A 13,409-nucleotide genomic window follows, 5' to 3' on the forward strand; every position below is an offset into this window, starting at 1 on the left:
GTGGCAGTGGCTAAGACATTTGAACTCGGTGGCGCCGGATAGAAAGAATCGGTGGAGCCGAGTTTGACTTTACGTTTAGGTCATATGTGTGGAAGTGGGAAAGTAGTTGAGGGTTTTGGAGCATATCACTAAGCACTATGGAGCAAGAAACTCATTAAGCAACACCTCATCCCTTCTTGATAGTATTGGCTTTTCCTATAGACTCAATGTGATCTTGGATTACTAAAATGTAAAATGAAGAGTCTTGAGATTGAAGCTTGGCCAATCCTTTGTCCTTAGCATCTTGAAGGAGTTCCCACATCTTTTAGTCCATGCCACTCCATTGTTGAACTTATCTAAAACATACTAGATAAAAGTGTTAGTCCAACAAGAGATATGTTGACATTAATTACCAAAACCACCTAGGGAGCACTTGTGCTTTCACCATGTTTGGCGCCCACCGTGTCAGAATGGGCTTAGAGGCGGTCGTGTCACGTCTAATTGAAGTTACTAACCTACCCCTATTGAGAGCAGTGGAAATCGAGCCGATGGATTGTCCGTGTAAGGGGGTAGACAATATTTCCATCTCCCAAACACTGGCTTCGGGCAGCGGACATGGGAGTGGCCATTTTGCCGCTTCTTTCGAATTTTGGGACAATAAGCATCCATGTTTACCCTGGCAACTAAACTCGAATCCATTTTGTATTCCTATACGAAACTTTATAAATCATTCTATGTGTTTTTATATATCTTCAAAAGCACGACAAAGATATATTCCACTGTCATATATGAATATGATTTACAAATGCCGATACTCGAATTTAGAAGCTAGAATCCAGTTTAAGGTGAATTCAAATATTTGAAACCACTTTATGTCCAACTCAAGTGTCACACGTAGCATAATGTGTACTCCTATTTAGATATATACACAAGCAATGTCTCAAAATACCAAGTCAATCAACCAATAATGTACAAAACTAACAGACATATAAACACTTATAGTGTATATGGATCAATAACATCAACTAACATACATAAGCCAGGCTGCTGTACTTTTGTTTGCTAGAAGAGCATCCTTTTTTAGCGAAGCTAGTACAACATCTTGGGATTTTCATATGCGTGCCACTTAAGGACCATCTATACTACTATTATTAATGAATGCACATTCAGCCGATTGGCATATTTTTTGGTCTGGCACAACAATCAAAAGGAAATGTCTCATAGTCTTATCAACTAATACAGACTTGTGCTAACAAAAATTACAACCCAAAAAACAAAAAAAAATATAACATGATCTCTAAAACAAATGGTTTGGTCGATTACATGAACAAACAACACAAAGGTTATTCAACGATGGAAAGAACATTTCACCTATGATTTACCAAGTGGGAATTTAATTTCCTTTTTTTCCTTCAGGACTTTAACAATGCGGTCAGTCTCAACTTGCTTCATTTTGAAATCCACCAAATATTTAATGGTTGTCTTGAGTAAAAAGTACTATTTGTGATTGTGCTATTTGCTTCCTCAACATGTCAATTTCATCTCTAAGTGCAGAAGCATAATATCTTTCTACCAATAGTTTAGCCTCTAGAGCATCAGCAGTTGGCAATTCATGATGCACGATTGGGCCGATGCCACTGCTGTGGGATGATACACCATCCATGGGGACCTCGCTCTTTGATCTTGGGCTAACCTGTTTTGTCATTAAAGTTCCGATTGGATTCCAAAAGGTTGAAGTTAGCAAAACATCTCAACTGGGAGTTATAGCAACAAACCAGTTAAACAAACAAGGAATTAAAGAGTTTCAATTGGATGCTGAAAAGTAGTTATTGACATCATTGTAACCGTTTGCAACAGCAAAGCAGTTAAACAAACAAGTTTTGCAAAAGGTGCATGTTGTGGCATTGGAGTTTCTCTTGGATCCTGAAAAGTTGAGTAGCTAGTTATGTGATTAGAGCAATGGGTTGTAGCAGCGAAGCAGTTAAACAAAGAAGTTTTGCAAAAGGAACCTGTTGTGGCATTGGAGTTTCTTTTGGATCCTGAAAAGTTGAGTAGTCAGTAACTTGATTCGAGCAACAAGTTACAACAGCAAACCCGTTACACAAATATTTTTTTGAAAATATAGCTACTGTGCAATTGGACTTCCAATTGGGTCCTGAAAACTGGAAGTTGGTAAGATGATAACAACAACAAGTTACAGCAGCAAACCAGGTAAACAAGGAAGTTTATGAAAACATACCTGTTGTCCCAATGGAGTTTCAGTTGGATCCTGCAAACTTGAATGTTAGCAATCATAAATAAAGTGTTGCAAGAGCCATAAGAAACTAACATCAAACTAGTAAAACTAACCAGTTTTGGCAAAGTATTTAATTACACATGAACTAGTAAAACTAACAAGTTCTTGGCAATGTATTAAAGTAACAAGTCGGTATCGTTTACCAGCAACACAAACATATGTAAATTTCTTTGATGTAAGCAAAATGATTCCAACACACACACACACACACACACACACACACACACATATATATATATATGCATATATATATATATATGTAAGTTAAAAAGATGGTGTCCTTCATATAAACCTGACAGTTGTCTATCTGTAAACATGCAAACATTACTAGTGCTACAAGTGATAACAACAAACCATTTAAACAAATAGGGTATCAGAACGTAAATTACACGTGAATTCTGTTGCACCCTAGAAGTACATATGACTAGCTATCTATGTGCTTAAATAGATATTTAACTTCAGACAAACATGTAATTCTTAACAGTAAGTATCAAACACATAGATAGGCGCAGTCTATAATAGGATTAACAAGCTATGGCATTATGTAATTAGTAGCAAACTAAATTAAGCCAAGCAACGTAACTGAACAATTTTGCAATAAGTGGCTAACTAAAATTCCGAAAAGCACATAACTGAACTTACGCTAGCTCTTTGTACAGGCAAACTGCAACTTCTTTTTTGCTTACAAGGTTCTACGAAGGATTCCGTGTCATCAATTGCTTGGATACACAGTCCCAATACTTCTTTCTTTCCACATCGCATTAATTGGTAAGTCGAGTGGTTAATCTGATAAGATGGTGCATCCTTGATATGTTATATGAGGATGGGTTGTCAGACTAGTTGTAGCCACACACATCACACTGGCTTTTACAGTATATTTCATGCGATTACATTTGGCAGATCGAGATCTAAGCAAACTACAATAGGATGAAAATACCGGCATCCTTCACATTATTGGCGAACTCAGTTCATAGAAACAAGCAATTCAACCATTCTATGGGTAAATCAAAAGCGCTACTGGAATATTTTTCACTGCCCCAATCATACACGCAAAAAGGGGTGATGCCACAGTAGGGGCTGGTTGATGTCTACTACACAACCTTCTTCTTGTAGACGTTGTTGGGCCTCTAGGTGTAGAGGTTTGTAGGACAATAGCAAACTTCCCTCAAGTGGATGACCTAAGGTTTATCAATCCGTGGGAGGCATAGGATGAAGATGGTCTCTCTCAAAAACCCTGCAACCAAATAACAAAGAGTCTCTTGTGTCCCCAACACACCCAATACAATGGTAAATTGTATAGGTGCACTAGTTTGGCGAAGAGATGGTGATACAGGTGCAATATGGATGGTAGATATAGGTTTTTGTAATCTGAAATTGTAAAAACAGCAAGGTAGCAAGTGGTAAAAATGAGCGAAAATGTTATTGCAATGCTTCGAAACAAGGCCTGGGGTTCATACTTTCACTAGTGCAAGTTCTCTCAACAATGATAACATAATTAGATCATATAACAATCCCTCAACGTGCAACAAAGAGTCACTCCAAAGTCACTAATAGCGGAGAACAAACGAAGAGTTTATTGTAGGGTACGAAACCACCTCAAAGTTATTCTTCCGGATCAATCCATTGGGATATTCCTATAAGTGTAACAAACAACCCTAGAGTTTGTAGTAAAATAACACCTTAAGACACACATCAACCAAAACCCTAATGTCACCTAGATACTCCAATGTCACCACAAGTATCCGCGGGTATGACTATACGATATGCATCACACAATCTCAGATTCATCAATTCAAACCAACACAAAGAACTTCATAGAGTGCCCCAAAGTTTCTACCGGAGAGTCAAGACGAAAACGTGTGCCAACCCCTATGCATAGATTCCCAAGGTCACGAAACTCGCAAGTTGATCACCAAAACATATATCAAGTGGATCAATAGAACACCCCATTGTCACGACGGGTATCCCACACAAGACATACATCAAGTGTTCTCAAATCCTTAAAGACTCAATCCAATAAGATAACTTCAAAGGGAAAACTCAATTCATCACAAGAAGGTAGAGGGGGAGAAACATCATAAGATCCAACTATAGTAGCAAAGCTCGCAATACATCAAGATCGTGCCATATCAAGAACACGAGAGAGAGAGAGATAGATAGATCAAACACATAGCTACTGGTACATACCCTCAGCCCCGAGGGTGAACTACTCCCTCCTCGTCATGGAGAACGCCGGGATGATGAAGATGGCCACCGATGTTGGATCCCCCCTCCGGCAGGGTGCTGAAATAGGGCCTCGATTGGTTTTTGGTGGCTACAGAGGCTTGCGGTGACGGAACTACCGATCTAGGTTCTGTTCTGGAAGTTTGGGGATATATAAGAGGTGTTGGCGTCGGGAGCAAGTCAGGGGGTCCCCGAGTCAGCTACGAGGTAGGGGGCGCGCCTAGACGCCACCCTCGTGGTGGCCTCGGGACTCTTCTGGTCCATCTCCGATGCTCCGTGTGCTTCTTCTGGTCCAAAAATAATCTCCGTAAATTTTCAGGTCAATTAGACTCCGTTTGGTATTCCTTTTGTGTAAAACTCAAAAACAAGGAAAAACAGAAACTGGCACTGGGCTCTAGGTTAATAGGTTAGTCCCAAAAATCATATAAAATAGCATATAAATGCATACAAAACATCCAAGATGGATAATATAATAGCATGAAGACTTCATAAATTATATATATGTTGGAGACGTATCAGCACCCCCAAGCTTAATTCCTGCTCGTCCTCGAGTAGGTAAATGATAAAAGAATTAATTTATGAAGTGTGAATGCTAGCAAGTGCACAAGTTTGATCAACGATGATTTCAATCACTTTTTCTGGCATCATTATATATCATAACAATAGCTCATATCATAGAGCTTCTCATGATCAAGTAACAAGCTATTCACAAGTTAAAGCATAGACCATAATTTTTCTTGAAAACTAACAAACTATGTTCTCAGTCACCAAACAATTGCAATTCATCTTATTTTCAGGAAGGGTCTATGTAAGAGCTTTGATTTAGAATTCCCACATACTCAACTATCATATAGTCTTCCATGATTGCTACCACTCAAAGCATATTTTTAGAACAAATAGCATCCATCGAACACAGAGAAAGATAGGGGCTTAGTGTTTCACCTCCCAAGTTACTTATCATATAGATAATTGTCAACAGAAATAATTCATGATCAAATATATTTAAATGGCCATATATGCTTAGATCTTTCCCAACCACATGATGCTTGCCAACTAAAGAGTAGGTTGGAATGAGAAGGGTAACTACTGACTCTTGCATAAAAGTAAAAGATAGGCCCTTTGCAGAGGGAAGCAAGGATTTGCAGAGGTGCCAGAGGTCGAAGCTTTTAAAATAGAGATAAAATAATTTTGAGAGGTATGCTTTCATTGTCAACATAACAACTAAGCGTTCCAGATATCTTCCATACTAGATACATTATAGGCGGTTCCCAAATAGAATGGTAAAGTTTTTACTCGCCCACCACCAACAAGCACATACCACGGCTAGTCCAAAACAATGGGTACCGTCCAACTATCAACAATCCTGGGGGAGTTTTGTTTAATTATTTGTGATTTCGTTTTTGATCTTTTGATCATAGGACTGGGCATCCCAGTTACCAGCCACTCTCTCGTGAATGATGATAGGAGTCCACTCATCGTGAGAATACCCACCTAGCATGGAAGATACTGACAGCCCCTAGTCGCTACATGAGTGATTCAGGCATACAAAACAAATAATTATTTGAAGGTTTAGAGTTTGGCACATTCAAATTTACTTGGAACGGTAGGTAAACACCGCATAAAGGTAGATATGGTGGACACTGATGGCAGAAACTTGGTTCAAGGATTTTGGATGCACAAGCAGTATTCCCGCTTAGTACAGAAATTTTGGCTAGCAAAGAATTCTAAATAGCAAGCACCACATGTTGGAGGATCTATAACAATATAACTTCTATACAAATATACCCAAACATAACTCATTAAGTTGTCTTCCTCGTCCAACTTCAACTAATTTGATCGAGTTTGAAAATAATTAATGGGGCTCACAATCATATAAGATGTCCAAGATAGTATACTTATATGTGAAATCTGCCTTCCTTCAATATTCTTTCATGAATTGTTCAAGTGACCAATACTATGTTTGCTAACTTTAAATAAATTTACCACCTATACTCCTTATCTGTGAAGTCATTACTCCCCCATGGGATAAGCATATGAAACATATATAATTTTAGATTTCAACCATTTACCCATAGGATATAAGTGAAGCACATGAGTAAATGACAAACTACTCCGAAAGATATAAGTGAAGATCAATTAGTAGTTGAATAATTATGTAACCATGTGAAGATTCTCTAACATTTAATAATTTCAGATCTTGGGATATTGTTCAAAAAGCAAGCAAAACAAAATGAAATGACATTGCAAGAATAGCACATATCATGTGAAGAAGCAAAAACTTAGGCTCAACCAAAACTGACCGATAGTTGTTGAAGAAGGCGGGATGCCAACCGAGGCATCCCCAAGCCTAGATGCTTGAGACTTCTTGAAATATTAATTAGGGATGCCTTGGGCATCCCCAAGCTTGAGCTTTTGTGTCTCCTTAATTCCGTTTATATCATGGTTTCTTTAAATCTCGAAAACTTCATACACACAAAACTCAACAAGAACTCATGAGATAAGTTAGTATAAATCAACGCAATAACCTTATCATTCTCTACTGTAGCAAATCACTAAAAATATATTATTTGATATTGCCTACTAAATGCCTCTGCATATTTAACACTCCTATCCTCGAATAGAATCATTAAACAAGCAAACATATGCAAACATAACAACAATCTGTCTAAACAAGACAGTCTGTAAAGAATGCAAGAGGAATCATACTTCCCTAAATCCAAAAATTCTGAAAAATCACCACACTATAGAGAATTTTTTGTTACTCATTGTGTCAAAATTTCAAGATTTTATCATATTCTTACTATTCACCAATATTCAAAACATAACAGAAAACTTTCTGTTTGCAAAAACAGCAACATATAGACTTGTAAAACAAGCATGGTAAAGGCTATACTTGACTTTTTTTATTGAACTAAAAGATATAAAACATGGCTCTAAATAACATCAAGCAAATATAAACAAAATAAAATGACACTCCAAGCAAAACACATATCATGTGATGAATAAAAATATAGCCTCAAGTAAAGTTACTGATGAACGAAGACGAAAGAGGGGATGCCATCCAGGGCATCTCCAAGCTTAGGCTCTTGGTTGTCCTTGTATATTACCTTGGGGTGCTTGGGTATCCCCAAGCTTAGGTCTTGCCACTCCTTATTCATAGTCCATCAAAACTTGAACCAAAACTTGAAAACTTCACAACACAAAACTCAGCAGAAAATCTTATGAGCTCCATTAGTATACGCAAATAAATCACCAGTTAGGTACTGTTGTGAACTCATTATAAATTCATATATCTACTATATTCCAACTTTTCCATGGTTCATACCCTCCGATACTACTCATGATCAAAATAAGCAAACAACACATAGAAAACAGAATCTGTCAAAAACGGAACAGTCTGTAGTAATCTGGAAACCTTCCATACTTCTGTAACTCCAAAAATTCTGAAAAATTAGGACAATCTATACAATTTGTATATCAATCTTGTGTAAATAAATTCAGATCAAAATCACGTTCTAGTGAATTTTCAAATTTCCAGGACTGACCGCAAAAGTTTCTGTTTTTGCATAGAATCAAGTCAACTATCATCCACACTATCCCAAAGGCTTTGCTTGGCACTTTATTGAAACAAAAGCTATAAAACATGATTACTACAGTAGTATAATCATGTGAACACACAAAAAATCAAGGGTAAATGTTGGGTTGTCTCCCAACAAGTGCTTTTATTTAATGCCTTTTTAGCTAGCCATGATGATGTCAATGATGCTCACATAAAAGATATGAATTGAAACACAAAGAGAGCATCATGAAGAATATGACTAGCACATTTAAGTCTAACCCACTTCCTATGCCTAGGGATTTTGTGAGCAAACAACTTATGGGACAAGAATCAACTAGCACAGGAAAGGAAAAACAAGCATAACTTCAAGATTTTCAACACATAGAGAGGAAAATTGATATTATTGCAATTCCTACAAGCATATATTCCTCCCTCATAATAATTTTAAGCAGCATCATGAATTAATTCAACAATATAACCATCACATAAAGCATTACTTTCATGATCTACAAGCATAGAATTTTTATTACTCTCCACATAAGCAAAATTCTTCTCATGGATAGTAGTGGGAGCAAACTCAATGAATTAACTATCATGTGAGGCATAATCCAATTGAAAATTAAAATCAAGATGGCAAGTTTCATGGTTATCATTATTCTTTATAGCATACATGCCATCAAAATAATCATCATAGATAGCAACTTTGTTCTCATAATTGGAACCTCTTCCAAAATAGTGGATTCATCACTAAATAAAGTCACGACCTCTCCAAATCCTATCATAAGATTCAAGATCCTCCAAAATAGTGGGATCATTACTTCCTAAAATTGACACTCTTCCAAACCCACTTTCATCAATATAATCATCATAAATAGGAGGCATGCTTTCATCATAATAAATTTTCTCATCAAAACTTGGGGGACTAAAAACATCATATTCATCAAACATAGAATCCCCAAGCTTGTAGCTTTGCATATCATTAGCATCATGGATATTCAAGGAATTCATACTAACAACATTGCAATCATGCTCATCATTCAAAGATTTTTTGCCAAACATTTTATAGACTTCTTCTTCTAGCACTTGAGCACACTTTTCCTTTCCATCATTTTCACGAAAGACATTAAAAAGATGAAGCATACGAGGCAACCTCAATTCCATTTTTTATAGTTTTCTTTTATAGACTAAACTAGTGATAAAACAAGAAACTAAAAGATTCGATTGCAAGATCTAAAGATATACCTTCAAGCACTAACCTTCCCGGCAACGGCGCCAGAAAAGATCTTCATGTCTACTACACAACCTTCTTCTTGTAGATGTTGTTGGGCCTCCAAGTGCAGAGGTTTGTAGGACAGTAGCAAATTTACCTCAAGTGGATGACCTAAGGTTTGTCAATCTGTGGGAGGCATGGGATGAAGATGTTCTCTCTCAAACAACCCTGCAACCAAATAACAAAGAGTCTCTTGTGTCCCCAACACACCCAATACAGTGGTAAATTGTATAGGTGCACTAGTTCGGTGAAGAGATGGTGATACAAGTGCAATATGGATGGTAGATATAGGTTTTTGTAATATGAAATTCTAAAAACAGCAAGGTAGCAAGTGGTAAAAGTGAGCGAAAATGGCATTGCAATGCTTCGAAACAAGGCCTAGGGTTCATACTTTCACTAGTGCAAGTTCTCTCAACAATGATAACATAATTAGAATATAACAATCCCTCAATGTGAAACAAAGAGTCACTCCAAAGTCACTAATAGTGGAGAACAAACGAAGAGATTATTGTAGGGTACGAAACCACCTCAAAGTTATTCTTTCCGATCAATCCATTGGGCTATTCCTATAAGTGGCACAAACATCCCTAGAGTTCGTAATAAAATAACACCTTAAGACACACATCAACCCAAACCCTAATGTCACCACAAGTATCCACGGGTATGATTATACTATATGCATCACACAATCTCAGATTTATCTATTCAAACCAACACAAACACTGGTACGCGCTCGGAACCATCACCTAGTGAGTGTGGGCGATAGGGGGGTCCTTCCCACACGACCCAGAAACCGTCAGGGATAGGGAGCCTTGATGCATATAGTTGCCCCTCTATAACCGTTTCCGATGTCTCACATATTCAAAACGATTCATCCTTGCTACTCATTTGTGCTTGTATTGCCATCGCAGTCGGAGTTTTGTGGTTTCTACCTAAACCCAGGCAGATTCCAGGCCCAGGCAGATTCCAGGCACGGGAGTTTTCTAGGCACGTACCAAACTGGCTCTATATTTATGATGACTAGCACATCACAAACAGATCATGATTACAAACCGTGTACGATAGGTAGACATTCACACACATTTAGTTTTCCCGCACCGTGTGTGATAGTGTCTAACATCACACACGCTTTGCAAACAACAACTGTGTGCATTGTTACACACGTTTCCACTCCGTGAACCGTGTCCGATTATGATGTATATCACACACGCTGTTCTTTATAACCGTGTGCGTCGTAATGACCTACACAAAGTAATTTCACCCTAATTTAATTGCTGCTATTTAAAATTGTACCTAATTTAAACTTGAAAGTAGGCTATAGCTTTATTCATATCCATCAGGTTCAAACAACCAATGCATTATTCAATTCACAGGTACATATGTTTAAGAATTACATAAGCACCAAATAAAGAATGATGAACCAGGGTTATATACTTGTACTATTACAGATGGTAAAGAAAGAGGTGACAGACATTCTGGTTGCTGAACAAGGTGAAGCGAATGTCCCTATCGTGCTCTCCTGGATGCAGAAGGCACGCACTACTCTAGTACAACCCCTTGTGATGGCCGACCGCCAATCATGTAGTTTGAGAGGTAATCTTGAGTAAACTGCTTCAGGATCCACTTCAAAGGAAAAAAGATTCAGACATTGTCATCTAACACAACTCATTACGGGCAGTAAAAGAAGGCTACAGGGTTCTTACTTACCATCATGCAGTTCACTGTTGTCTTGCATAAAGTGTAAACATATAGTTCGATTGACATCTTTTGACCCATTTTAATAACAATATTTATCAGTTTCCTCACTTGATGCTGGTTCATGAATATCTCATTACCACATACACAGAAAGGGTCGAAGTGTGGATCTTTGGCAATGACATGTGTACCTAAAAGCACCAAGTTAATATTAGAAGCTAAACAACAATTGCAAAATGATGTAGTACAACACTCCCTCCATCCCATTATATAAGATTTTATACACGTATATCTAGACATCATCAGAACATTAAGGTAACACGAACATTAAGGTAACACTCTTCCTTGTTGCTATGTAGCGTGGGATTGCATATTTAGTCATTCAGTACAATGCATGTTTCTATGTAGCCTCAGATATATTAAATATGGCCCTAGTTAACATACTGATAAATGGGTTACAGATATATTCAGTGAAATGTCCGATTTGATGATTAATCCCTTATCAGCCCCCGGGCTATATGGTACCAGCTACCGAGATCCTGAACAGTGAGTACATATAAGCAATGCGATGAAACTAACCTCGATGGAAAAACAACACTGTTCTCAATATTATCCTGTATGAGTACATATAAAGGCATGTTAAGCACAACATGCTAAACATCAACCAAATATATCCATGGTAGAGAACATAATCTACAAATGATAGCTTCAGTGTGCAGGCTTAAGCACGCTAGTTAAGCAAAACAAGAAGTGGAAAGGTGTGTTAACTGCATCAGGCATAACATTTATAAACAAGCAAATAGTCATTCAAACTGGTATTGTGCTGGTCTAAAGTACACTAGTTATTGTTAAAAACGAAAAGGCATGTTAACTACAATATCCTTAACAGCAACCAAATATCGTAATTCATAGTGGTATTGTTAAAACTGTTATTGATGAAATTGAAATGCACGGCAAGTAGTTGCACATATAGAGCATCACATTGTGAAGAACTGAAATAAACAAGGCATAAGGCCATCTCTAGCCGATCCTTTAAAAGCTAAAGGACTAAAACAATTAGTGGATATATATATATATACTCCAACAACTTTTGGCCGTTTCTAGACGATCGCCTAAACTTAATGTTGTAAACTTCAATTTGATCAAGTTCAAAGCAGGTTCAACCGAAAGTAGCATGCATTCAAACATAAACATAGATAATTTTGCATAACGGAGCATAAAACATAAATTTAAACTAAGCTAAACTACTTTCGGTCACAGTAGAGGTCGAGCCAATCCTTCCTTGTCAGGTACGATGTGCCACGAGCTGGGTCCAGGCCGGTGCTGTCATCGGGGTCGTTGGGGAAGGCACTCCTCCACTCGTCGACGTCGATCTCCTCATCCTTGCCGCCCACCTGGACGCCCTCCGCACCCTCGCCCTCGCTGCCTTCGACCTCGTCATCGGAGGAGAGCACAATAACCTCGCCGCCCTCCGCACCGGCAAAGATCGCCTGCTCCACCTCCACGAGCTCCGGGTGCTGCCGGCGTAGCTCTTGCATGTAGGCCTTGTCGGCGGCCTTGGCCTCGAGGCGCTCCCACGCCTCGTGGTCCTCCCGTGCCATAGCCGAGCTCACCACCCTGGCTCCGGCAGAACAAGGTGGATCGGACGTGTGCCGAAGGGGAAATTGAGCCTAGCCGCCATGCCGTGGTAGAGGACCTGCTAGTGGTCGTACTCCATGGCCGCGAGTTCGGCCGTGTGTAAGCTACCGAGCCACTGGTGGGTGTGGGCCTCCCAATCTGTAATCTCGGTGACCCACGTACCCCATCGCTGCTGCCGGACCCCAGGACCTCGTTGGCTGCTGGGTCCGAGGGAGGACGGGGAAGTCCTCGAACCGGTGTAGGGGCGCGGCGGCTGGCGGATCGGGGGACCGGCAATGGCGGATCGATAAAGAGCCCGCCGAGGACGATGGGAAATCTCGGCGGCCACCTCGCCAGCGTCGAGCGAAGAGGCCGCGATAAACCTCTCTTGGGCCATTGGCTCCTCGAGCTCCCCGGCACACATGCAGAGGTTCAGGATGGAGGCGGCGGCGATGGTGGCGACCTACCAATGTTTACGGGGGTGGTGTGTGTCGGTGAGCCTTGGAGAAACACAAAGTCCCAGCAAAGTACATTACCCTCATCAAGGACATGTACAATAATGTTGTGACAAGTGTTCGAACAAGTGATGTCGACACCGATGACTTCCCGATTAAGATAGGACTGCATCAGGGGTCAGCTTTGAGCCCTTATCTTTTTGCATTGGTGATGGATGAGGTCACAAGGGGTATACAAGGAGATATCCCATGGTGTATGCTCTTTGCGGATGATGTGGTGCTAGTTGATGATAGTTGGACGGGGGTAAATAGGAA

This window comes from Triticum aestivum, chromosome 2B (genome assembly GCF_018294505.1).
Source record: "Triticum aestivum cultivar Chinese Spring chromosome 2B, IWGSC CS RefSeq v2.1, whole genome shotgun sequence".
In the NCBI taxonomy this organism is placed as follows: Eukaryota; Viridiplantae; Streptophyta; class Magnoliopsida; order Poales; family Poaceae; genus Triticum; species Triticum aestivum.